At 41.0% G+C, this 27814-nt stretch overlaps 1 pseudogene; it reads right to left on the bottom strand.

Annotated features, from left to right (window-relative positions):
• Positions 1-1052: 1052 nt before the first annotated feature.
• LOC129348444 (alpha-1,3-mannosyl-glycoprotein 4-beta-N-acetylglucosaminyltransferase B-like) lies at positions 1053-27389 on the bottom strand (annotated as a pseudogene).
• Positions 27390-27814: the final 425 nt, after the last annotated feature.

The following is a 27814-nucleotide window of genomic DNA, read 5'->3' as shown; positions in this document are numbered from 1 at the left end:
GTTTTAAGGGATTTCAAAGTCATTTTGTGGGAAATTAACACAGAAATCTAATGATTTATGGTCATTTAATCGCTGGTTTTACTTGGATAAACTGAACTCGGTGTGTATTTAATTTGTTTTCTTCCTCCAGTGAGTTGTTTTAGGTCAAACTTTTGATTTCTCTGCAGATGAATCCTGCTTCTCTCTGCAGTTCGACTCTAAACCTCTGCTCTGGTTTTCTACCACTAGAAGCCTGCTGCTTCAGTCTGCTGCTCCGATCAATAACCGATTGATTAGAGCAGATTGCAGCAGCAGTCAGCAGCTAATATCATCGTTCTTAACGCAGTAATCAGAGGCTTTAAGCTGCTGGCAGCCGGAGAAACCGACTGCAGAGGTTTTCAATCTCCATCCTCCAGAGACAGAAAGTGTTTACTGCTGGAGACAACCAGGACGGACTGGAGTACACAGAAATATACTGGAATATACTTAAAAAAATCACTTCAATATAATGAAATATATCCAAAAAAACACTTAAATATACTGGAATATACTGAAATATACCCAAAAAACACTGAAATATAGTGGAATATAGTGGAATACACTGAGATATATTTAAAAACACAGAAATATACTGAAATATACTTAAAAAGACACTGAAATATACTGGAATATAGTCGATGTAAAACAACAAAGAAGGGATGCAAAATGAGCACAAGGGGATGTAAAACCAACAGAAAGATGTAAAATCAACAAAAAAGATGCAAATTCAACACAGAGTCATAAAACTAACAGAAAGATGTGCAAAGATAAAATGAACAGAAAGGGATGCAAAATGAGCAGAAAGAGACACATAGTCACGATAAATAGGTGCAAAATGAGCACAAGAGGATGTAAAACCAACAGAAAGATGTAAAAATCAACAGAATGACACTAAATTTGCACAAAGAGACACAAAATCAACAAAAAAAGAGCAAAAATCAACATAGCAAGCCTCTAAACCAAGAGAAAGATGTGCAAAGTGAGAACATCTGGAGACATGTTCCTCTACAGTGAGGCTACATGTGTTTTTCTATCTACAGGAGAACCCTGACCTCCAGCAGAACGTGGCCTCCTACCTTGAGCTTCTGGATCTTCCCAGCCAGAGACGAGTGAGTCCCGACATGCTGGAAGAGCGACGGCTTGAAGCGAATCCTCAGGTTGGCTTTCTGCCGGTCACAGTGTTTCTGATGGAGACAGGAAGGATTTACAAACGACCAGGATGAAGCTCTGAGCGCGAAGAAGGACCTCAACCAGGAACCTAACCAACCCTCAACATTCTGACAGCAGCTGTGGAGTTAAATCATCCTGAAACTGTCCTTCATCTGGATCCTCGTTCTTCAGGATGGAAAAGGTTCTGATCACAAGTGGAGTCATTCATCTCCACCTGAACCTCCTCAGAACATCTGGTTCTCCATCTCCAGTAACTTTATCAATGATCAGAGTTCTACCTTCATACTGGGAATATTTTCCTTCAAGTCCATAGAGGTGGATCCAGATTTATCACTTTTAACCCTCCTGTTGTCCACATTTACACCAAAAAATATTGTTTCCTTGTCTGAAAAAAACCCAAAAATTCTGCAAAAAAATTCCCCAAATTTGTGAAAATTTGCAAAACCTTCAGGAAGAAAATTCCAATAATTCCTTAAAAACTTCCCTTAAAAGTTTTATTTTTAAAAAAATCAATAAATCCCCCAAATTTGGCAAGAAAGAAAAATTTAAAACTAAAAAAAATTTTAAAAGTAAAATTTGTAAATATTTTCAAAAAATGATAAAACATCTTCCAAAAAAAATCCTAAAAAATATCTAAAGTTATTACATATATATCAGTAAAACTTCTGATATTTTCTTTAAGAACATTCACATAAAAATCAACCAAAATCCAGGGAAATTCGCTGGATTTTGGTTAATTTTTTTCTGAATGTCCTTAAAGAATTTTTTAAAGATTTCTTTTTTTACACCAAAAAAATGTTCAAAAATGTTCCAAAAATGTTAAAAATGTGGACGTTTTCACTGTGAATATATATATATATATATATATATATATATGTATATATATATATATATATATATATATAAAAATAAAAGTATTTGGGGGAAATAATGAGTCATTTTGCAAGGTTTTTGTCATTTTTGGGCAAATTTTAATAATTTTGTGTAATTTTAGACATATTTTGTCATTTTGAGCCATTTTTGACCAATATTGAAAAATTTTGGACAATTTTTTTGTCATTTTAGACAAATTTTAAGCCATTGTAGACCATTTTTGTGTCATTTTGTGTTAGATTTTTGGCATTTTTGGTCAGGTTTTTGTCCATTTATGTCTAATTTTTGTCATTTTGTGTCTTTTTTTCATCTCATTTGTGTTGTATTTTTTGTCATTTTGTGTTTTGCTTTTGTCAATTTGTTCCTCATTTTTGTGTAGTTTTTGTCACACTGTGTCTCTTTTTTTGCCTCCTTTCTGTTGTTTTGAGGCCCACCTCCATGGACTTCAAGGAAAATATTCCCAGCCTGAAGGTAGAACTCTGATCATTGATAAAGTTACTGGAGATGGAGAACCAGATGTTCTGAGGAGGTTCAGGTGGAACTTTAGATTCTTATATTGAATAATTCTGCTGCAGATCAACTTCTTCTCATTTGACCAAGATTCCAATTTTTCCTTCTTATTATCTCATTTCCTCCTTTGACTCAGGTTTGTCTTCCAGCTATTGTGTTGTATTGCACTAATGTGACTTATTTAAAGTAACATTCAGACATTAGATGGGTGAGTTAAAGACGTTATTCAGGGTGGAACTCACCGCGTCCTTCTCCGGGTTGCACACTTTGACCCACATGATGTGGTCGAGCAGCCAGTCGATGGGTTTGTCTTTGTAGAACATCAGCATGAACTCCACGATGAGCGACAGGTCCACGGACTTGAACATCTTCCCTGCAGCCACAGACGGAGGGTTCAGGTTATTCAGCCGTGAACTCTTCAGCAGCAGACACGCTAATTAGTGAAAGGCTGCTGGTTCAAATCCCCGAGCAGCTGTGACCAATCAGAGACAGCCTGGAATCTGGGACGGACACCGGAGGATGTTTAAGGGTTTAAAAACAAGATATCTGTGAATGTCTGGGCCTCAGTGCTGTCCTGAATGACTCTATACCTGTCCAAGTGACAGAAAACGACTCAAAACAACTCAAAAATGAACTAAAATGACTCAAAATTCCTTCTAAATGTGTCCTAAATTATTCGAAATGTATCTTGAATGACTCAAATCCTGTCCAAAATGACTTAAAATTAGTCTAAATGGCAAAACAATGACTCAAAACAAATCAAATATGGTCTAAAATACTCCAAATTCCTCTAAAGGGACAAAATCATTTCCAAAATTATTCAAAATTTGTCTAAAAGACAAAAAATTGCTCAAAATTACTAAAAAAAATAACTAAAACAATTCAGATTCTTCCAGAAAGACAAAATAATGTCTTGAATTAGTCAAAATGTTTCCTGAATGAGTCAAATCCTGTCCAAAATGACAAAAAAAATTTACAAAAATGTCTCGAAATTTTTCTAAATGACAAAAATAACGGCTCAAAATAATTCAAAACTGGTCTAAAATTACTCAAAATTCATCTTAAATGACAAAATAATGCCTGGAATTACTAAAAATTTGTCCTAAATGATTCACAATGTATCAGGAATGACTCAAATCCTGTCCAAAATGACAACAAAAATGTATAAAATTATTCCAAATTCACTCAAAATTTGTCTAAATGATAAAAAAAATGACTCAAAACAACAGAAAAATTGTCTAAAATGACTCAAAATTAATCTTAAAGGACAAAATAATGTCTAGAATTACTCAAAATGTGTCCTAAAGGAGTCAAAATGTGTCTTGAATGTCCACAATTAATTAAAATTTGTCTAAAAATCTTGTCTTTAAATTTGAAATGACTGAGAACATTTTATTTTCCCAAACATCCTTCAGACTGAAGCTGTTTTTACTGGAAGCTTCAGGTGTTTGTTGCTGCACTGCATGCTGGGAATCGTAGTTTCAGATATTTAGTGCTGCTGATTGGCCTCATGTTTATAATATATAATAGCTGCTCGGTTCGTCTGATTCTCGGGAAGCTTCTCGGTGGATTATAGGTCAGCAGACTGAAGCAGGAGGAACCAGGAGCTCCTGATGCGTTCGGACGTTTCGGCCTCCGGAGGGCGTCGCAGTAAAACCCTGCAGACCCCGAGCAGCCGGACTGCAGCTAAACTTAGCAGCAGCTGAATTAGAGAGCAGCCTGCAGCTCCGGCCTCCATCTGACTTAATGCAGCGAGTCAGCTCATGGATTTATTATAGCGGCTGCAGGTCGGGGAGGAAGAACGAAGCACAAACATCCAGGTGTGAAATCAGCATCATCCAGCTCAGAGACGAGGTTCTGCTGCATCTGTATTCACCTCCGTCTCCGCTTCAGATCCTGTTTCTAACCAGACCAAGAGCCGAGACGACAGAAACAACCACAGCAGAGGAGGAAGTCCTCCAGCGGGACTCAGGATGGTCGAAATTTCATCCAGAAACCTGAGTTTCCCCAATAAAGTATCTATCTGTCTGTCTGTCTGTCTGTCTGTCTGTCTATCTATCTGTCTGTCTATCTGTCTGTCTGTCTGTCTGTCTGTCCGTCTGTCTATCTATCTGTCTATCTATCTATCTATCTGTCTATCTATCTGTCTATCTATCTGTCTATCTATCTGTCTATCTGTCTATCTATCTGTCTGTCTGTCTATCTATCTATTCCAACATGACTAAATTGTCTAAAATGATGAATAAATGTCCCTAAATGACTCACAATGTGTCCTAAATGACAATAAATGTCAATAATGACTCAAAATTAGTCTAACTGACACAAAGAGACACACAACAGCCTCAAAGAGACACAAAATAGCCTCAAAAAGACACAGAGACACAAAACAACTACAAAGAGACACAAAACAACCACAGAGACACAAAATTATCACAGAGACACAAAACAACCACAAATGACCACAGAAAGACGTAAGAACTGACTGAGCTGATTGTGTTTCTGGTTTTAATCTATAATCTATATTCAATAACAAAGTTCTGGTCTAATATCAGTCATATTAATGCAATTAATTAATTGGACGATCTCGCTTCACCGTCTGCTGTCAGACTCTAACAGAACAAAGAGTGTGTGCTGACGGTGATGCGACACACACTCCTGCATTAACTTCACTGTCAGCCGACCCACAATGCAACAGTTTCATCATCAGACTCACATCTGAGGCTGCGGTTAAACACATGAAAACCATCCATCTGGATTCTCTCAGCCTCGCAGGAACAACACAATTGATCGTTGTCCCGCTGCGTGATCAATAATCCACGCTTAAAATGTTTAACTGCTACAGACGGAGGAGGCTTCGAGCAGAGGCAACACAAACACACCAAAACTACTCACTAATTACACATTTCTGCACAGCTTCATTCAGGAAACTTTAACACTTTTAAGAGTTGTCACTTATTCTAGTTTCACTGTAAATGGCAAAAAAGATGCACAAAATACTTATAGAGTCACAACATGCCACAAAGAGACACAAAATGACGACAAAGGAACACAAAATGACCTCAAAGACACAAAAAAACATCCATAAAGAAAAAAAACATAACCACTAAAGGACATGAAACAACTAAAAAGAAACACAAAACAAGCCCCAGGAGACACAAAACGGCCATAAAGAAAGATAAAATGCACGCAAATATAAATAAAATGACTGCAAAAAGATACAAAATGACAAACAATAACATCACAGATGTACAAAACAATTACAAAGAGACACAAAACAACTACAGAGACACAAAACAACCACAAAGAGACACAAGAAGCCTCCATAGTTCACTGTCAGGACGATACATTGACTGTGGTATTCCTGGCCAGGACAGACATAAACGACTACAAAGAGAACTTCATTGACCTGTAACTCTGAAATATTCATAGTATGATGGTGAAACTTTGCACGGCTTCAGTAAATACGTTAACGTTACTGTAAATAAAATACCAGCTGGTTCTGATCGGGTCGGGTGGGAGGACTGAGTTCATGGACCTCTGAGCTCCACGGTTCCTGCCTCCCTTAATGTTTCCTTCATCAGATCCAGTAAGACCCACTGATTAGCCTCGACAGAATAATTACAGAACCGATCAGACAGAGGCTGATGCTTCAGTTAACCTGCAGGTTTAATTCTGATGAAGCTGGAAATCCGTCGCCTCGCTGGTTCTTCACCTCCACAACAAAACAATGCTCCCTGTTCTACCTCAGCTCTGGGTTTGTAAAGACGTCGATTGTCTAAAATGATTAATAAATGACCCTAAATGACCCACAATGTAGCCTAAACAACAACAAATTAGCAGAAAATTACTCAAAATTTGCCCAAAATATCTAAAACTGAATCCAACATGACTCAAAATTGTCCAGAAAGACTCAAAGCTCGAATAAAATGACTCAGAAATGACCCTAAATGACTCAAACTTCATCAAACACACCAAAAATGAATTCCTCAGCTCTGGGTTTGTAAAGACGAAACACTGAGATGCTAAATGCTAGCGATGCTAACTGCTAGTGATGCTAACTGCTAACTGCTAGCAGCGACTCACCAATGAAGCCGAGCTGAGAGAACTCCAGGATCATCCACTCCTCAGACGGCTGCTGCAGGGCGAAGTTCTTCATGGTAGTGAAGTAGTTGGGCCGAGCCACGATGTCGTCCTCTAGCTGTAGGAGACAACAGGTCATTAGTGTCCTAGTCCCAGTCCTCAACAGGTCATTACTGTCCTAGTCCCTGTCCTCAACGGGTCATTACTGTCCTAGTCCCAGTCCTCAACGGGTCATTAGTGTCCTAGTCCCTGTCCTCAACAGGTCATTAGTGTCCTAGTCCCTGTCCTCAACAGGTCATTAGTGTCCTAGTCCCAGTCCTCAACAGGTCATTACTGTCCTAGTCCCAGTCCTCAACAGGTCATTACTGTCCTAGTCCCAGTCCTCAACAGGTCATTACTGTCCTAGTCCTTGTCCTCAACAGGTCATTAGTGTCCTAGTCCCAGTCCTCAACAGGTCATTAGTGTCCTAGTCCCTGTCCTCAACAGGTCATTAGTGTCCTAGTCCCAGTCCTCAACAGGTCATTACTGTCCTAGTCCCAGTCCTCAAAAGGTCATTACTGTCCTAGTCCTTGTCCTCAACAGGTCATTAGTGTCCTAGTCCCTGTCCTCAACAGGTCATTAGTGTCCTAGTCCCAGTCCTCAACAGGTCATTACTGTCCTAGTCCCTGTCCTCAACAGGTCATTAGTGTCCTAGTCCCTGTCCTCAACAGGTCATTAGTGTCCTAGTCCTTGTCCTCAACAGGTCATTAGTGTCCTAGTCCTTGTCCTCAACAGGTCATTAGTGTCCTAGTCCCAGTCCTCAACAGGTCATTACTGTCCTAGTCCCAGTCCTCAACAGGTCATTACTGTCCTAGTCCCAGTCCTCAACAGGTCATTAGTGTCCTAGTCCCTGTCCTCAACAGGTCATTAGTGTCCTAGGCCCAGTCCTCAACAGGTCATTACTGTCCTAGTCCCAGTCCTCAACAGGTCATTACTGTCCTAGTCCCAGTCCTCAACAGGTCATTAGTGTCCTAGTCCCTGTCCTCAACAGGTCATTAGTGTCCTAGTCCCTGTCCTCAACAGGTCATTAGTGTCCTAGTCCCAGTCCTCAACAGGTCATTAGTGTCCTAGTCCCTGTCCTCAACAGGTCATTAGTGTCCTAGTCCCAGTCCTCAACAGGTCATTACTGTCCTAGTCCCAGTCCTCAACAGGTCATTACTGTCCTAGTCCCAGTCCTCAACAGGTCATTAGTGTCCTAGGCCCAGTCCTCAACAGGTCATTACTGTCCTAGTCCCAGTCCTCAACAGGTCATTACTGTCCTAGTCCCAGTCCTCAACAGGTCATTAGTGTCCTAGTCCTTGTCCTCAACAGGTCATTAGTGTCCCTAGTCCCTGTCCTCAACAGGTCATTAGTGTCCTAGTCCCTGTCCTCAACAGGTCATTACTGTCCTAGTCCCAGTCCTCAACAGGTCATTACTGTCCTAGTCCCAGTCCTCAACAGGTCATTACTGTCCTAGTCCCAGTCCTCAACAGGTCATTAGTGTCCTAGGCCCAGTCCTCAACAGGTCATTACTGTCCTAGTCCCAGTCCTCAACAGGTCATTACTGTCCTAGTCCCAGTCCTCAACAGGTCATTAGTGTCCTAGTCCTTGTCCTCAACAGGTCATTAGTGTCCTAGTCCCTGTCCTCAACAGGTCATTAGTGTCCTAGTCCCTGTCCTCAACAGGTCATTAGTGTCCTAGTCCCAGTCCTCAACAGGTCATTACTGTCCTAGTCCCAGTCCTCAACAGGTCATTACTGTCCTAGTCCCAGTCCTCAACAGGTCATTACTGTCCTAGTCCCAGTCCTCAACAGGTCATTACTGTCCTAGTCCCAGTCCTCAACAGGTCATTAGTGTCCTAGTCCCTGTCCTCAACAGGTCATTAGTGTCCTAGTCCCAGTCCTCAACAGGTCATTACTGTCCTAGTCCCAGTCCTCAACAGGTCATTACTGTCCTAGTCCTTGTCCTCAACAGGTCATTAGTGTCCTAGTCCCTGTCCTCAACAGGTCATTACTGTCCTAGTCCCTGTCCTCAACAGGTCATTAGTGTCCTAGTCCCTGTCCTCAACAGGTCATTAGTGTCCTAGTCCTTGTCCTCAACAGGTCATTAGTGTCCTAGTCCTTGTCCTCAACAGGTCATTAGTGTCCTAGTCCCAGTCCTCAACAGGTCATTACTGTCCTAGTCCCAGTCCTCAACAGGTCATTACTGTCCTAGTCCCAGTCCTCAACAGGTCATTAGTGTCCTAGTCCCTGTCCTCAACAGGTCATTAGTGTCCTAGGCCCAGTCCTCAACAGGTCATTACTGTCCTAGTCCCCAGTCCTCAACAGGTCATTACTGTCCTAGTCCCAGTCCTCAACAGGTCATTAGTGTCCTAGTCCCTGTCCTCAACAGGTCATTAGTGTCCTAGTCCCTGTCCTCAACAGGTCATTAGTGTCCTAGTCCCTGTCCTCAACAGGTCATTAGTGTCCTAGTCCCAGTCCTCAACAGGTCATTAGTGTCCTAGTCCCTGTCCTCAACAGGTCATTAGTGTCCTAGTCCCAGTCCTCAACAGGTCATTACTGTCCTAGTCCCAGTCCTCAACAGGTCATTACTGTCCTAGTCCCAGTCCTCAACAGGTCATTAGTGTCCTAGGCCCAGTCCTCAACAGGTCATTACTGTCCTAGTCCCAGTCCTCAACAGGTCATTACTGTCCTAGTCCCAGTCCTCAACAGGTCATTAGTGTCCTAGTCCTTGTCCTCAACAGGTCATTAGTGTCCTAGTCCCTGTCCTCAACAGGTCATTAGTGTCCTAGTCCCTGTCCTCAACAGGTCATTAGTGTCCTAGTCCCAGTCCTCAACAGGTCATTACTGTCCTAGTCCCAGTCCTCAACAGGTCATTACTGTCCTAGTCCCAGTCCTCAACAGGTCATTAGTGTCCTAGGCCCAGTCCTCAATAGGTCATTACTGTCCTAGTCCCAGTCCTCAACAGGTCATTACTGTCCTAGTCCCAGTCCTCAACAGGTCATTAGTGTCCTAGTCCTTGTCCTCAACAGGTCATTAGTGTCCTAGTCCCTGTCCTCAACAGGTCATTAGTGTCCTAGTCCCTGTCCTCAACAGGTCATTACTGTCCTAGTCCCAGTCCTCAACAGGTCATTACTGTCCTAGTCCCAGTCCTCAACAGGTCATTACTGTCCTAGTCCCAGTCCTCAACAGGTCATTACTGTCCTAGTCCCAGTCCTCAACAGGTCATTAGTGTCCTAGTCCCTGTCCTCAACAGGTCATTAGTGTCCTAGTCCCAGTCCCTCAACAGGTCATTACTGTCCTAGTCCCAGTCCTCAACAGGTCATTACTGTCCTAGTCCCAGTCCTCAACAGGTCATTACTGTCCTAGGCCCAGTCCTCAACAGGTCATTACTGTCCTAGTCCCAGTCCTCAACAGGTCATTACTGTCCTAGTCCCAGTCCTCAACAGGTCATTAGTGTCCTAGTCCTTGTCCTCAACAGGTCATTAGTGTCCTAGTCCCTGTCCTCAACAGGTCATTAGTGTCCTAGTCCCTGTCCTCAACAGGTCATTACTGTCCTAGTCCCAGTCCTCAACAGGTCATTACTGTCCTAGTCCCAGTCCTCAACAGGTCATTACTGTCCTAGTCCCAGTCCTCAACAGGTCATTAGTGTCCTAGTCCCAGTCCTCAACAGGTCATTAGTGTCCTAGTCCCAGTCCTCAACAGGTCATTAGTGTCCTTAGTCCCTGTCCTCAACAGGTCATTAGTGTCCTAGTCCCAGTCCTCAACAGGTCATTAGTGTCCTAGTCCCAGTCCTCAACAGGTCATTACTGTCCTAGTCCCAGTCCTCAACAGGTCATTAGTGTCCTAGTCCCTGTCCTCAACAGGTCATTAGTGTCCTAGTCCCCTGTCCTCAACAGGTCATTAGTGTCCTAGTCCCTGTCCTCAACAGGTCATTAGTGTCCTAGTCCCTGTCCTCAACAGGTCATTAGTGTCCTAGTCCCAGTCCTCAACAGGTCATTAGTGTCCTAGTCCCAGTCCTCAACAGGTCATTACTGTCCTACTCCCTGTCCTCAACAGGTCATTAGTGTCCTAGTCCCTGTCCTCAACAGGTCATTAGTGTCCTAGTCCCTGTCCTCAACAGGTCATTAGTGTCCTAGTCCCAGTCCTCAACAGGTCATTAGTGTCCTAGTCCCTGTCCTCAACAGGTCATTAGTGTCCTAGTCCCTGTCCTCAACAGGTCATTAGTGTCCTAGTCCCAGTCCTCAACAGGTCATTACTGTCCTAGTCCCAGTCCTCAACAGGTCATTAGTGTCCTAGTCCCAGTCCTCAACAGGTCATTACTGTCCTAGTCCCAGTCCTCAACAGGTCATTAGTGTCCTAGTCCCTGTCCTCAACAGGTCATTAGTGTCCTAGTCCCTGTCCTCAACAGGTCATTAGTGTCCTAGTCCTTGTCCTCAACAGGTCATTAGTGTCCTAGTCCCAGTCCTCAACAGGTCATTAGTGTCCTAGTCCTTGTCCTCAACAGGTCATTAGTGTCCTAGTCCCTGTCCTCAACAGGTCATTAGTGTCCTAGTCCCTGTCCTCAACAGGTCATTTGCATCTTATTGACAGTTTTGAGTCTCTTAACTTCATTTTGCATCATTTTTTATACACTGTGCATCTTTCTGTCTTTTTGTGTGTTTCCTTGTGCTCATTTTGCATCTTTAGTGTTTATTTTGAAAATCTTCATGCTCATCATGCATCTTTTTGTGTTCATTTTGCACATTTTTGTCAGTTTTGAGTCATTTTGTGCTCATGTTGCAACTTTTTTTTGTTCTTGTTTTTGGCCTTTTTCATGCTAATTTTGCATCTAGTTGTTTGTGTTGTGAGTTTCTGTGCTCATTTTTTATTGTTTCGCACACAATGTGCATCTTTTTGTTTTCTGTGTGTCTTTTTTGTATCTTTAGTGCTTTTTGAAAATCTTTATGCTCATTCTGCATCTTTTTTAATTTTTGTGTTTCTTTGTGGTTATTTTGCATCTTGTCCTGGTTTATCCTTGCACCATTTAGTGTCTGTTAGTGCCGTGTGTGTGTGTTTGTGGTCATGTTGTGTCTCTTTGTGTTATTTCTGCAGTGATTGTGGTCTGCTGGGTGTGTGTTTGTGTGTTCAGGTTAAAAGGAGTTTCCTGAGTGTCGGAGGACGACGAGGAGCTGAGACTCGGTTTCTTCTTCTTCCTTTAATCTAAAACGGGAACAAAGACTGTGTGATGAAGCCACAGAGTCATCTCCATTAGCGCCGCTGTCAGTCTACCCACAATGCAACAGTTTCATCAGCAGCAGCAGGATTACATCACAGATGCTCCCCTTTAATGGCCGCCGTGCTTTATTAGACTCAGAGAGAATCAGTCTGTGTTCAGTTTATTAGTGTTCAGGCTTTAAACTCACAACTGCAGCTTCATGAGATGTTTATGAGACACAACATGAACAGAAACACACACGTTAGCACACCTTATGTAAACAGGGTACGTTAAAGGGAAGCCTGGTCCTCCTCCTAAATTATACCGGTCAAAATGAGACACCAAAGGTGCTACACAACCACAGTGACGGCAAAATGAGCAAAATGAGACACACAATATTCAAAAAAATGCTGTGAAACGACCACAAAGAGACACAAATTGACAAAAACATGACCCGAGATAACGGCAAAAAATAACAGGCAGAAACTAGCTAAAAAAGAAATGATGCAGATAATAAGAGCACTAGAGTGATCAAAGTGACGCAAAACAGCCATCAAACAGATGCAAAATGGACGAAAATGAGCAACAAAACAGACCAAAAATGTGATGCGAAAATAACTACAAACTGACGGACAAATTACGACACAAAGAGACAAAGTTATGGCTAAAACAGCCACAAAAAATGGCAAAATGACCTGATGCAAAACAAACCAAGGAGACACAAACTGCCAAAGAATTATGACGCTACTAATGAACTAAAAGTAACACAAAACGACCAGAATATGATGTAAGAATGACAACAAAGAGGCACAAAATAATGAAAAAGTGACGAAGTTATGCAAAACTGACAACAAAAGATGCAAAATGACCAAAATAACACAAAACAACCAAAAATATGATGCACAAAGAGACAAAGTTGGGTAAAACAGCCAACAAAAGATGCAAAATGACCAGAATGGCACAAAATGACCAAAAATATGATGCAGAACATCAACAAGGAGACACAAATTGACAAAAACATGACCTAAAATAACTAAAATAACACAAAACGACAAAAAATATGATATAAAACAACAACAAAGTGACAGAAAATGAGACACAAAGTGACAAAGTTACGCAAAACAGCCACAGATAAATGCAGCACCACCAAAATGTGACATAAACCAACCCAAATATGCTCTAAAATGTCAAGAAAGAGACACAAAATGGCCAAAACTAACTGCAAAACCAACAGAAAGAGAAATATTTACTAAAATGGGTGCAACACATAAAATATTAAAGACAAAGCAGCCATAGATGATGAATGTTACAATGACTACAAAGAGAAATAAAATGTAGAAAAATTTGATTAAAATGACCAAAATGAGACAGAATGACTTAAATGAGACGTAAAACAACTGCAGAAGTTACCTGGACGTAGTAGGGTTCCCTTCGTCTGAGCGTACATCATCAGGAAACAGTAGTCCAGGTTCTGCTTCTCCTCCACCTAGGAAGACGAGGAAACACAGCGTCAGACATTTACTGCTCATCCTCCCCAATGAAACCATAACATCAGACATAAACTCATCGAACCACGCGGAAATCAGTACAACAATCCCACAGAGGGCACACTCAGAGGTCACAAAACAACCAAACGTGAAGCAAAAACAACAAAAAAACTGCTGCTAAACAATCACAAATAACAAAAACTAACCAAAATAAGATGCAAAAATCACACGATGATCCAAAGCGAATCAAAATAACATGTAAAATGACCAAAATGAGAAAAAACAACTACAAAATGACAGACGATACCATAAATATGGGACACAAAATTCCCAGAAAACTGATGCAGAATAAACAAACTGGATGCAAAACAAACAAAATGAGACATGAAATTACCATAAAGACCCCACAAAATGGACCAAAATGAGATGTAAAACAACTAAAAAGGGATGCACAACAACCAAAATGTGATGCAAAATTTCCACAAACTGATGCTGAACAGCCCAAATCAGACTCCCAAACGAACTCAGAGATGCGAACCCAACAGACTTTGGGTGCTGCTGGCTTTAGAAGGAGCAGAGTTTGTGTCCAGGTGTGAGGACTGAGCGCGCTCAGATAGCAGCAGTGTTAACGCAGCAGGCCTCCGTTCAGACCTGCAGCTGCCTGATGGAAAAAGCTCCATGAATTTCAGTCTCTCCCAGAAACAGCATGTCAGGGATCAGTGTGTGTGCAGACAAACAGCAAACACTGCTCCATGTTTACACTGTTTTCCTTCCACTTAATCGGCTTCCTGCTGCAGCTTCTTCAACTGAAAACTGAACAGCAAGCATCACAGCTTCCACCCGTCTGTAGAACCACGTTCATCCTCTAAACCCAGTCCTCTCTGTAAAACCACAGGACAGTCCAATGCTAGCTGAAACTGTAAAACAGAGTCAGCAGCTGTAGTCGACTGATGGGACCTTAAGAGGCCACGAGACTAAGAAAATGTAACTAACACAACATTTCTACATCAACAAAACTGATCACTCAAGGTGATATTTGTATATTTATAATCCAACAGTCATATTTCCAGAAGACCTTTAATAAATCTATGAAAGAACTGGGGGGACACATGAAAGTGGTCATTTTGTGGCTGTTTTATGTTGTTTCTTTGGTCATTTTGAGTCTTTTTGAGGTCATTGTGTGGTTGTTTTGTGTCTGTGGTCGTTTGAGTCTCTTTGAGGTCATATTGTGGTTGTTTATGGGTCATTGTGCAGTTGTTTTTTGTGTCTGTGTCATTTTGTGTCTCTGTTTGTTTTCTGTCTCTTTATGTCATTTTGTGTTGTCTTTTGGTCGTTTTGAGTCTCTTTGCAGTAGTTTTTGTGTGTCTGTGGTCATTTCGTGGTTCATTTTGATAGTCTCAGCTGCAGCTGTGATTCCTGCCTGACTGTTTGTGTTTGGTTGATGCGATTCTGTGAGAAGTTAAAGCAGGCCGACGGTAGAAACACGAAATAAACCCAAGAAATAAAGCCTATAAATGATTACTTACTCTGCAGAAACAACAGAAATCAGTTCCAGTAATACGATGTTAGCATTGGTGTCGGCAGTAAAAGCCACTCGTGCATTTGAGGGTTAGAAGCAGACATAAAAAGGGGAGTTTATGTAGCATGTGTATTGAACACATGAGGTCTCGACTCCTCCACCGTCGCCTCATTCAACTTATTATGCCGTAAATAAACCTCCTATCCTTCCGCCAGCAGCTCATCTCCTCACGCTGCACTTCACCACGTTTAAAGATTGACTGTTTTTTACGTACGGGGGAGTCAATAAGTCTTTTTACAAGGCCGCCGAGGTCTGAGAACAATCCTGGGAAAAGAGGTTTTTATAGGAAACCCGTAAAGTTAACACAGAAGCAGCCCTGTCTCGTGCTCCTTCTCTCGCTGGCGGCGTTCGGCAGGACGATTTAAGGAGGCGGTGGCAGAGAGAGTCAGCCGGTTCTCCTCCCGAAACACAACAAGAAGCAGTGTTTTCAGAGCAAGCTGAGACCTTCCTCCGGCACCAAAACAGAGGCAGCGTGACCGACAATTATCACAGAGGCCTGTTAAAGTCACGCTCTCTCCACGCCGCCCACAACTTCATTAGCCAAAGTAGAAAAGGCATCATTCACCCCAAAAACCCCTCAGATTTAAAGTCGCCAACAGTCACGTCACTGAGTCTGTGGCTAGAACCAAGAGAACGGAAACGCTGAAGAAAAAATCTACAGCTTAAGTCAAAATTACACACTTTTAATGAGTCCTAGTTAGCATTTCTACGCTCCATAATGACATTTGTTCTTCACAGTGTTGCATATTCACTGTATTTACAGTAACCAAGTGTTAAAAATCAGTTATATGTCAGATTCTACAAGTTTTACTGAATCAAACCCTTCTGCTAAAGCAACAGGATAATATATGAGAATACTGATAAAACCAGGGCCCAAAAAGACTCAACAGAACAGCCACAAAACTAGAAATCAACTGGAAAACAACCACAAAAGAAACAAAACAATCATAAATAGAAACAAAACTACCAAAAAGGTTGTCTGTGATCATTTTGCATGTCTTTGTTGTCTTTTGGGGTTTTTTTGTGGTTCTTTTGTGTCTTCTGGCAGTTTTTTTGTGCCACTGGTTGTTTTGTGTCTCTTTGTGGTTGTTTTGGTTGTATCTTTGTGCTATTTGGTGTCTCTGTAGTTGTTTTGTGTCTCTACGTCATCGTTTTGTGTCTCTTTGTGTGTTGTTTTGTGTCTTTGTGGTCATTTTGTCTCTTTGTGGTTGTTTGTGAGTCTAGTCTAGGAGGGTTTTGAATTGAAGTCTGGTGCTATAGAGGATGAAAGTGTCAAATCTGAGGACACCTGTGGACTCATGTGAACAAAGATCCAGCCAGTCTGAGGTCACATCTTTCCTCATCCTGATGCTAACTGAAGCTGCAGCACACATCCTGTTAATGCTAGATAAAGTTTATCCTTCTTCATCATCAACAGCTGCCCTCCCGTCTCCTCCAGTTACCACGGGAACACGGCCAAAGAGGCGGAGCTGCACTTCATTAACGAAATGATGTCCACCTCAATCTGCATATTGACCCTGTCCAGCGCGTCGCGACGTGTGTGTGTGTGTGTGTGTGTGTGTGTGTGTGTGTAGGTGTGTGTGTGAGTGTGTGTGTAGGTGTGTTTGAGTGTGTGTGTAGGTGTGTGTGTGTGTGTGCGTGTGTGTGTGTGTGTGTGTGTGTGTGTGTGTGTGTGTGTGTGTGTGTGTGTGTAGGTGTGTGTGTGTGTGTGTGCGTGTGTGTGTGTGTGTGTGTGTGTGTGTGTTGTGTAGGTGTGTGTGAGTGTCAGCAGCTCTCAGAGTGTGATCCAGAGAATCATGAATTAGCCCATGACAGTCTGACAGACACCTGGGGAGCTGTACAACACACACACACACACACACACACACACACGTGACAGATAAACACAGAGGAATACACACCATCAGTCACCAACTTACTCTGATGACAAACACACACTTACTGCTGATAATCAACACACACACTCTGTACTATACTACAGATGTCTGTGCAGCCACACAAAGACTGTTCAGTTTGATGTAAACTGTGAATGTTTCAAGTGAAACTCCTTGTTGTTTTTTTTTGTGTCTTTACAGTTATTTTGTGTTTCTTTTGCAGTTGTAATGTCTCTCTTTGTTTTCACTTTGTGAATAAAACGATGACAAGACAAGCAAAAACCCACAAAAATGATCACAGACTCAAAACAACCACAAAAAACAACCACAAAATGACTTCAAAAAGACTTAAAACAACCCACCAAAAAACAACCCCAAAAATGACTTCCAAAAAGCCTTAAACAGCCAAAAACAACCATAAAACAACCACAAAATGACCTCAAAAAGTCTCAAAACGACCAAAAAACAACCATAAAACAATGACAAAATGACCACAAAGAGGTCTTGGTAGAATTTTTGAATATTTTAATTAAAGTCTAGTTCCATAGACATCAGTGCAGCTACACAAGGACTGAGTGAAGTCAAATCTAAAATTGTGAATATTTTGAATGAAGTCTGGCACAGAGGTGGAGTTTCCTTTTCTGAACACACACACACAAGAATAAAAACAAACAAGCAAGCAAACAAACACCAGCTGACCTCACTCTCTCCTTCGGGTCTCCGAAAGACTCTCTGAGTTTGGAGAAGTCGGGGTAGAAGTGGATGGACGGAGAGACGACCTCCAGCAGGCCCGACTGGATCTCTGCTGGAAAACTGAGACAGAGACGGAGTTAGGTAAACAAACAAACAGACAGATAAACAAACATACAGATAAACAAACATACAGATAAACAAACAGACATCTGCCTCAGCCACACATGATCAGCGGTGAGAAGTCGGATGTAGAAAGAGGAAAGTAGAATGAATTCATTTTTCATCAGCGTTCCAGCTGTTCACACACACACACACACACACACACCTACACACACACACACACACACACACACACACTGGTGTCTGTTGCCGTGGTAACAGCATCCCATCATGCAGCTGGACTTACAGGCGCTTCAGGTTGTCTGCTACACTGCTGGCGTACTGCTGGTCGGCCTGCAGACACAAAACACACACACAGAGAACGGTTTCAGGTTGTGTATCGCTGCTTCAACAAGACGCACAAACACACATACACACACACACACACACGCACGCACACGCACACACACAGACATACACACAACAACATGTATTTTTTTTGTCTCTGGTGTTATTTTGTGACTGTTGTGAGTCTTTCTGTGGTTGTTTTTTGTCTCGTTGCAGCTGTTGTGTTGCTCTGTGGCTTATTTTTGACTGTTTGTGGTTCTTTTGCATTTTTTTAGTAGTGTGTTTTGTGTGTCCTGTGGTCCATTTTGTATCTCTTTGTGGTTGATTAGTGCGGGATTTGTGATTGTTTTTGGTGTGTCTGTAGGTTGCTTTTGTGTCTTTTTTTAGTGGTTTTGTCTCGACTTGTCAATGTTTTTTGGTTTTTGTGTTGTTTTGTGTCTCTTTGTGATTATTTTGTGTCTTTGTATGTTTGTGTTGCTTTGTTGCGATTGGTTTTGTGTGTGGTCATTTAATGCTTTTTGTGTTGTTTTGTGGTTTTTGCAGTTGCTTAGTGTTGTTTGTGGTCTGTTTTTTTTGCCTGTTTGGGGTTGTTTTGTGCCTTTTTTTGGTCATTTTGTATCATTTTTGCGAGTTTAGTTTGTGTGTCGTGTGGTCATTTTGTGTCTTGTGAGGTTATTTTGTGCCTCTTTGTGGTAGGTTTTTTTTGCCTGTTTGAAGTTGTTTCGTTGTTTTTATGTTTTTTTGCCCGTTTGCTTGTGGTTGTTTTGTGTCTTTTTGTGGGTGTTTTTTGCCTGTTTGTGATTGTTTTGTGTGTCTATACTTGCTTTGTGTCTCATTGCAGTTGTTTTGTCTCACTTTGTGGATGTTTTTTTGTATTTTTGTGCTTGTTTTGTGTCGTTTTACAGTTGGTTTGTGTTCATTTTGCAGTTGTTTAGTGTCTCTGTGGATATTTGTTGTATTTCTCTGTTTTTTTTCACATCATTTTGTGGTCGCTGTAGTGGGTCTGTGTGTCTTTGTTGTTGTTTTGTGTCTCTCTGCAGACCCTGTGCATCTCTCTGCAGTCATCTGGTGTCTCTTTGTGTTAGTTCCACATATTTGTCGTCTCTTGGGGGTGGTTGTGCAGCGTTGTGTGGTTGTTTTGCGTGTCTCTGGGCTCACTGTGGGAACAGGTGGCATCAGGCGTGTTTTCTTCCTGCTGAACTGAGCTCACGCCTGAGAATTTGGAGTGTTTGGCTTCTCCTCAGCTTTCATTGTTCATTCATTACCGAGTGTGTGTTGAACCCACAGTACACAACACACACACACACACACACACAACACACACACACACACAACACACACACACACACACACACACACACACACTGAGCTAATCAGCGTTCACCACCCATGTGCAGGCTGAGATCATCTCCATTTTTTTTATGTCTTTCTCTCTGGTTCCAACTCGAACAACACAACTTGAGCAATCGATGACATCACAGCTCAGCCTCCCAGCTCCCGGCAATCAGGGCTCAGATTGGCTCCCAGCAGGCCCCGACAGTTCGGCTGCGAAGGTCAGCGTTCCGGTCACACACGGTGTTTGCCAGCCCGTCTCGGCCTCTGCACGGGGCTGTGGTTTGTTTTGGCATCCTGGAGGTGCCAGCCGGTGGAGCTTAGCGCTAACGAGGAGCAGACGGTGCTAACAGGGACCGCTCGTTTTTAAGTATGTTTTACCAAATGAAGAGGGAAAAACAAAAAGGTTTTTAGTCTCTGAAGCCAGCAGACGATGTCCTCCCAGAACCTCCCCATTCCTGCCAGGTGGAACTGCAGGTCATGTGACCCTGGAGGGATGATGTCATCACAGTGGGTTCAGGGTACAGTAATTATATTAGTAATAATTATATTTATGTAATTTATTTATAATTATACATGCCTTTGCGGTCACTTCAGGATTTATCTGAAGAGGTTTTTATATATTTATAGGTATATGTGTCCCTATTGAAGTTGTTTGTGTCTTTTGTTCATTGTGTGTCTTTTTATTTTGTTTGTTTGTTTTTAATGTTGTTTCATGTATTTTCTGGTTGTTTTGTGTCTTTTTGTGATTGTTTTGTGTCTCTTTATGGGTTGTTGTGTGTGTTTTGTGGTTGTTTTGTCTCTTTAAAGTTGTTTTATGTCTTTTTATGGTGTTGTAGTGTGTTTTGTTAGCTGTTTTGTATCTTTGTAGGTTTTTTGTCTATAGTTGTTTATGCGTCTTTTTCATTTATCTTTTTTTCCATTTTTTATTTTGTTTACTTTGTTTGTCACTTAAGTGCTTAATTTAATGTTTAATCTTTTATGCTCAAGTTACACTTCTCATGTCTGTTTGCATTCATTTTACATCTGATTATGTTTGTTTTCACTCTCTTTGTGGTTGTTTTTGTCTCTTCCAACCTACTAAACTTCTCAGAGCTAAAAATGCACAGTAGAAGCAGGAAATGAATCGTTCTACAGACTGGATAGATAAACAGGATCTTTTGGAGCTGATAATGACCTCAGTTGTCATTTTAAACATCCAGTTTGGCCACTTTATGAGGAAAAGGTGATAATCTGAACTCTAACAGGCAGAGATTCAGTTAAAAGCTGCAACATCTGCAAACTTTCTTGCTTCTACTTGGTTTTCAGCCATAATTTGAGCTGATCGGCGTTAAGAACTCATCTGTGATGCCTAGCAGATGTGTGGTAGAACTGAAGGCTGTGGAGCATCAGCAGGAGGTGGCTTGGATCCGTGTTCGTGCCGCCTCCCAGCGCTACCCACGCTTCCGTCATGTAATATTCATGCTACACGTCTCTCCACTTTAGGAGCTTGGAGCGCTGGTGTTCTCCACGTGACCCATTAATTCCTCAAAGATACGAACCGGAGACACGGAGACGAATCGGATTTAAATTTGGAAATCAAAACGGAGAGGAAATTATGTTGGAGAGATAAAAAACAAAAACCCGGGAGGATTTTAAATATTATATCAGCCTGGAGGAGGAAAAAAAACAAGATATCAGGCTGACAAATGGAGAAATGAAGTAAAACAGCAGGAAATGAAATGTGTAAAATCACAGAAACAAACATCAGCATCAGAGAGACTTTAACAGCAAAGTTCACACGTTTATATGTCAGTTTATATTTATTTCATGTCTGTTAATGTTCCTTTTCTATCTTTGTACGGCTGTTTTGTTGTTGTTTATTTTGGTTTATGTCTGTTTTATGTCAATTTGTGGTTATTTTGAATTCTTTTATGTCTATTTTTTGCCTCTTTGTTGTTGTTTTATATTTTTATTTGTTTCATGTCTGTTTATGTTCTTTTTATCTTTATGTCTGTTTTGTTTATTTTTAATGTCAGTTTATATTTATTTTACATCTGTTACTGTATTTTTCTACCATTTTATGATTGTTTGTTTTTTTAAGCAGCATATATTAATTTAATGGCTATTTATGCTTTTTCTATCTGTCTGTGTTTTATGTCTCTTTGTTGTTGTTTTATCTGTTTTATTTTTTTTGTCTTTTCTTCATTTTTATGTCATTAATATTTCTATTTCATCTCTGTTTTTTCTGTCTTATATCTTTATGTCTGTTCTGTCTTTTGTTGTTGTTTTATATCTCTGTTTATTTGTTTTTTTGATTTTTCTGTTCATTTTTGTCGTTTAATATTTTTTCCTCTGTTATGTTCTTTTTTTATATCTGTCTGTTATGTTCGTTTTTGTTTGTTTGCTGTTGTTTTATCGCTGTTTATTTGTTTTTCTTTGTTCATTTTTTATGTTTTTTCTTATTTTTTAACCTCTGTATTGTTTTTTTTTTTTTGTCTGTTTCATTTGATTTTATTTCGTTGTTTGTCTTTTTCTGTTTTTTTCTGTTTGTTTTGTTGTTGTTTTATGTCTATTTCTGGCTTCTTCATCTCTGTCTTTGTTTGTTTTAGAGCACTTTATATTCATTTTACAACTATTTATGTTGTTTTTCTACCTGTTTATGTTTGTTTTACTTCTTTTTATTGTTTCATGTCTGCTTATATTTATTTTAAGTCTGTTTGTGTTTGTTTTTGGAACTCTGTTGTTGTTTTATGCATATATATATGCTCATTTCTCATCTGTTTGTTTTGTGTATGTGTTGTTGTGCGTCTCTTTTCATTATTTTATTTATTTTTTAATTTTATTCTTGCTATATTACTATTCCCCTGAACCTTGATAGGTAAAGCAGCTACATTCTGAGATGTTTAAATTGAAATTGAACCACTTTTCTTCTAATTGTCATTAAAAATGATTAACAAAAATGATCAATAATTATCAATATCAACTGAAATAATTTGCTTTGTCATGATAATATTAGCAGCTATGTCACCTAGCCTTAGGTTTACAGCACAGTGGATGTGAGAATTAATTTTCAGGCAGCTGTCAGCGGACTTTTAACTACAAACGTGCATATAAAGTGAATATATTTAAATTCTGTGGCAGATTTAGTCTTTTTTACCCCTCAGCTCTTTGCATCTCAGTACTGCTGCTGTTTGATTGTAAATATATACTGTTATAGAACATGAGGAAACATTAAATTTGCTGAGGAACTACTTTCAGCAGCGTATTAATCCACATGTGGATGGAGGATGTTTCCCAGAGAAACAGCGTCTTTAAAAAGTGAGGTGTTTTTAAACATTTACATCTCCAGCATGAGCTCACAGCCGAGAGCCGCCGTCTGAGCAGAGAAGTCATAAAGTATTGAGAGGAGAACGAACGAACATGTCGAAGGTTTGAATCTGCACGAAGGTTTGATTAGAGTCAGAAAATGTAGAAAATAAGGAGCAAAATAAACAGATGAGACGCTGCAGCTCCGAAGACAAACAGCTTAAAGTGTGACCTTTATTAGTGTTACAGCAAACAACACAGACACACACACACACACACACACACACACCACACACACACACGTATGTAATTTCACAGCTTAAATGATTCAGTGAACACGCACACGTCATCGTTTTACCTCCCTGCAGCACTTTGAGGTTAGTTAGCATTAGCGCTAAACACAGCAGAGTCAATGACATTATCTGTGTGTGTGTGTCTGTCGGTTCATTAGCTAAACCGCTGGCCTTTAGAAAGCATGTGAGGACGAACACGCATCAACATGCATCAACATGCATCAACACGCATCAACATGCATCCACCATGACGGCCAATTATCCACACAGACTCCAGTTGAGTTTCATCCCTTCAGACTGACTTTAATTCATTAACTAGAGGCTTAATCTGATAAACTGGTACTAGTTATACTAGCTATTGTTGTTTGTTTGGTTTGTTTTTAACCTTTTTCTGTGATGAGCTGCAGGAGAACAGTAAGAAGGTACAATGTGAAGCTAAACTTCAGCTGGATGTGAGTTAACCGTCATCTAGCTGCCTGGTGACAGTGATAACCACTGATCCACTGTGCAGCCCCCAGTAGCACTGTGCATCTTTTATTTATGTATGTTTGTGTTGTGTTGCTCTAGTGATGACTGCTTCAGTTGCATTGTGTTTCATTTCAATTCAGGAGTTCTTAGACTAATATTGTAAGCACTACACGTCAGTAATCATCAATAATAATCGTCTAAGTTTACTTCTATAGCCCTGTACAACAGCCCAAAGGGTGACTAAAGTGCTTCACAGTGAAAAACAAGAGAATAACTTAAAAACAATCCAGTAAATTCAAACAGGACAAACACTCACACTCACACCTGGACCCCAGTGGCAAAGAGGGCAGTTTTAATCCAAAGGACCATATATCTGCTGTTCTACTACCAGCCATTAATGTCTCCTTCCTTTGTACCATCACAGCTATAATGGGACGAGTTAATTCCACTTCCTGCACATGATTCTGCACCAAAAATCACAAAAGTATGAAAATAGTGAAAATGTTGTGTTCCTCTCATTTCATTTACTCTTGAATAAAAACATCATAAGTCACCCAAGTTTCATTGTTTCTTTCACATTTGTATCTGCAGACGACACACGTTTTAGGAAAATATGTATTGAGAGGATCTGGACAGGAAGAGAAATGTGAAACAGATGAAATACTTCTGGGGTCCAGCTGGACCACAAGTGTACGGATTAATAGGTTTTGCCACGTGTACTGATGAGGGTTAAATTGTGGAGATTATATTCATGATCATGATATTCATGAGGTTAACCTGAACCTAACCTTGAGCTAAACCCAGTTCTCCCTAACCTTAACCAAACCTTTTCCTGCTGTAATTTAAACTAACTAACTAAGTAACTAACTAACCACACACTGACCTCGGCGATGAGGACGACGATGACACAGTCGTCCTTCTCAGCGGCGCTGAGCTCCGACATCAGCGAGCTGAGAGTGTCGGTCAGGTAGGAGTGGACCTCCCTCTTCACACTGGGAACCCCCATCACTATGGAGACTGTACACACACACACACACACACACACACACACACACAACACACACACACACACACACACACACACACACACACACACACACACACACACACAGGTGAGATACCAGATTTTAGGCGGACTGCTCCTTTAACACCACACAGGTAATACCCAGAAAAACAGACAGAGCCACGCTGGTTAACTGGCCTTCAAGTGTGAAACATCTTCAGCAAATAGACAGAGCCGCTGGTTACATGAAGTGAACTGTAAGTTTGTAGTATTTCCACTATATACACGGAGCCGGACATGTTTACTGGTCTTTGTTTAAACTCAACAGGTAGTAAACCAGTCTGGCACTGTGTATGTACTGGAAATACCACATAATAGTGAATGTGTGTAGTATCTCCAGTGCATGCACAGAACCAGAGTGGTTTACTTGCCTTTGAATGTGGAACATTCTCAGCAAATACACAGAGCCGCAGGTAAAAATCAAGAAAACTGGAGGTGTGCAGTATTTCCAGTACACAGACAGAGTCAGACTGGTTTACTGGCCTTTATTGCAAATGTTTTACACCTAAATAGACAGAGCCACAAGAGAAATAGAAATGTGTGGTATTTCCAGTATATACACAGGGTCAAAGTGGTTTACTGGGTTTTGAAAGCGAGACATTTGCAGCAAATACACAGAGCCTCTAGTTAGATTAATGGATCTGGGAGTATGCAGAGTTTTCAGTACTTAGACAGAGCCCACAGCAGGTATGTTGTTGGTAATCAGTAAGAGAATCAAAAGGAGCCAGGAATTAGACTGAGCCATTGGGTAGTGCAAATGTGAGGTCTTTCCAGGGAATACACAGCAACGGAAACTTAGTTCAAAATGCTTACAAGTGGAGAGCGTTTATAGTAAAGAGGCAGTAGTCGCCCAGGAAACACACTGTACCAAAAACCCTTTAAGGTGATCTGGCAGGATGCAATGTTTCCAGCGTTTAGACAGTACCTACAGGGGTGCTGACTATTTCCAGGAACTGATCTTTCAACTGGTGTTTGTTAATGTTTGGCTTCTAAACTGAACTAGACCGAACCAGGCTGGACCAGGCTACATGCACACACACGCACACACAGACACGTGCACATGTACGTGCACACACCCCGACCTCTGGTCTGACTCCTGTAAATGTACAAACGTCTCTGTTTCGATTTAACTTGTTTTTCTCTCCTCGATGCTCTGGAAAAAAACACTTTGTGCCGAGTCTGCTTTGTTTCAAAGGTTTTACATATAAATCAGATTTGTCACAGACACACACAGACACACAAAAAGATAAATATATATAATTGTCTTGCTGTGTTTCTTCTCTCCGTTGTTATCTCTCCGCCCTTTGCTGCTCCATAAAGCACTTTCCTCCACAACTAACCTGTTTTACTCAAAGTGCATCATAAATACATTTGACTGCACACACAGACACACAAACACACACATAAACACAAACACACACAATATCTTACATTTTCTGATGTGTTTGTTCTCTGGTTTTATCTGTATTTATGCCCTCCGAGTAAAGTGGGCTTGTCAGAAAACGGTTTACTAAGCAGAAAAAACACCTTATAAATAAATTAGACCTGACAGACGCTCACACACACACACACACACACACACACACACACACACACACACACACACACACACACACACACACACACACACACACAGACACACACACACACACACACACACACACACACACACACACACACACACACACACACACACACACACACACACAGTGACCTTGGTCCTCCTGGTTGGTCGGAGATGTTTGTTTTATCCTCCAGGGGATGCTACGTGCATCGGGGGCCTCGCTGAGCTGTTACCCAGGGATGGAGCTCTCTGGCTGGGCTGCTGCTCCAGCTGTGAGCCCTGAGTCATGGTGGAGGTCTGCAGGTGTGTTTTTAGCCTCACATTACAGACCAGTCTATAGCCTGCTCCAGGATCAGTCTAATGCAGGGGAGACTAATTTGCTGCATTTATCTTATTGACCTAGTAGGTTGGATTTTCCTCTCGGGATCATTTTGGAAAAGTTTAAATCACTTTAAGTTTTTGTTTTAGAAATTTTGTTTATTTGTTTCAAACAGTTTAGACAAACATCAGTACTTCTGGACAGTTTCTCAGTGGTTTTGGACCGACTTCATGTGAATGTGTTCAGTCAGAAGGTGCGTTGGGTTTTACCTCCGGTGCGTCCCTGTCCCAGGTGCACGGCCGGCTGCAGGCTGTCCTCCCGGTTCAGCAGGTGAGGAAGATGATGGAAGATGGAGGGAAGCTGCAGGACACTTTTACTGCTGCTGACGTTCCACAGCTTCAACCTGGTCTCCTCTGAGGAACAGGAACAATCGGACCGAGGCGTCAGGAAACTAGCAGATCTGGAGTCAGTTTTTACCAGTAGTTACTAGTTCTGGTCCTGGTCCTAGTTCTGGTTCTAGGTTCTAGTCCTACTTCTGGTTCTAGTTCTGATCCTGGTCCTAGATATGTTCTAGTCCTAGCTCTAGTTCTGGTTCTAGTTCTAGTCCTAGTTTTAAGTTCTAGTTCTGGTCCTGAATTCTGGTCCTGTTCCTAGCTCTGGTTCTAGTTCTGGTCCTGGTTCTGGACTCACCTGACAGGCTGCTCCAGGTCCGGTTTATGTCTCTCAGCGCCTGCTTCTCAGCGATGGCCCTCTTGATCTCCTCCAGAACCAGGTTCAGCTCTTTGGACCTCCTCAGGTTCTCCTGCTCTGCCGAGTGCAGACGTTCCCTCAGAGCCAGGAACTCCCTCTGGTAGACGTCCACCACATCTCCTGGAGAACAGAACCACAGGGTGAGTAACAGAACCGCAGGGTGACCAAAAGAACCACAGAGTGACCAGAGGAACATCTACAGGTGTAGTGGTTCTGGAGGGTTCCTAATGATTCTGGACCAACAACAAGACTTTTAAAGACATTTTACTGTTTATTAAAACAAACTGAGATGAAATAATTATGTTTATATGATGATGATCAGCCACAACTTTTATTTAAAATGAATTCTTTCACATTTATTCTTAATGAAAATTTTTTTTAAAATTTTAAATATTTTAAAAAATATTTTATGTATAATTTTCTGTAATTGCAAAACAGGAAAACCTAATACAGCAAGATGAACTCTTTGAAAATGTCAAAACATGCAAGGTTAATTTTTTACAGTGTAGAGAAGCAGCTATTAATGTATAAATGGTCAAATTGTGCATCTTTAGAATTTATTTAGTAATTTAAAGCATATTTTCTTTAAGTAATTTAGCAAAACAGGAAAAATCTCTAAAAGAACATTAACTTCCTGAAGATTTACAGTGAAAAATGTTGAATAAAGTAGATTTTTATGGTGTAGAAAAGCAGCTGTTCCTGTATGAAAGATTGAGTCGTGCAGTAGAATTTTGCAACAACCGACTCAGCCGGGAAGCAGGATGTGAAATTGGACTTTCTAATATTTATGCGT

The sequence above is a fragment of the Amphiprion ocellaris genome, unplaced genomic scaffold, assembly GCF_022539595.1.
Source record: "Amphiprion ocellaris isolate individual 3 ecotype Okinawa unplaced genomic scaffold, ASM2253959v1 Aocel_unscaffolded212, whole genome shotgun sequence".
NCBI lineage: Eukaryota > Metazoa > Chordata > Actinopteri > Pomacentridae > Amphiprion > Amphiprion ocellaris.
This window is presented reverse-complemented; position numbering and strand designations above follow the sequence as displayed.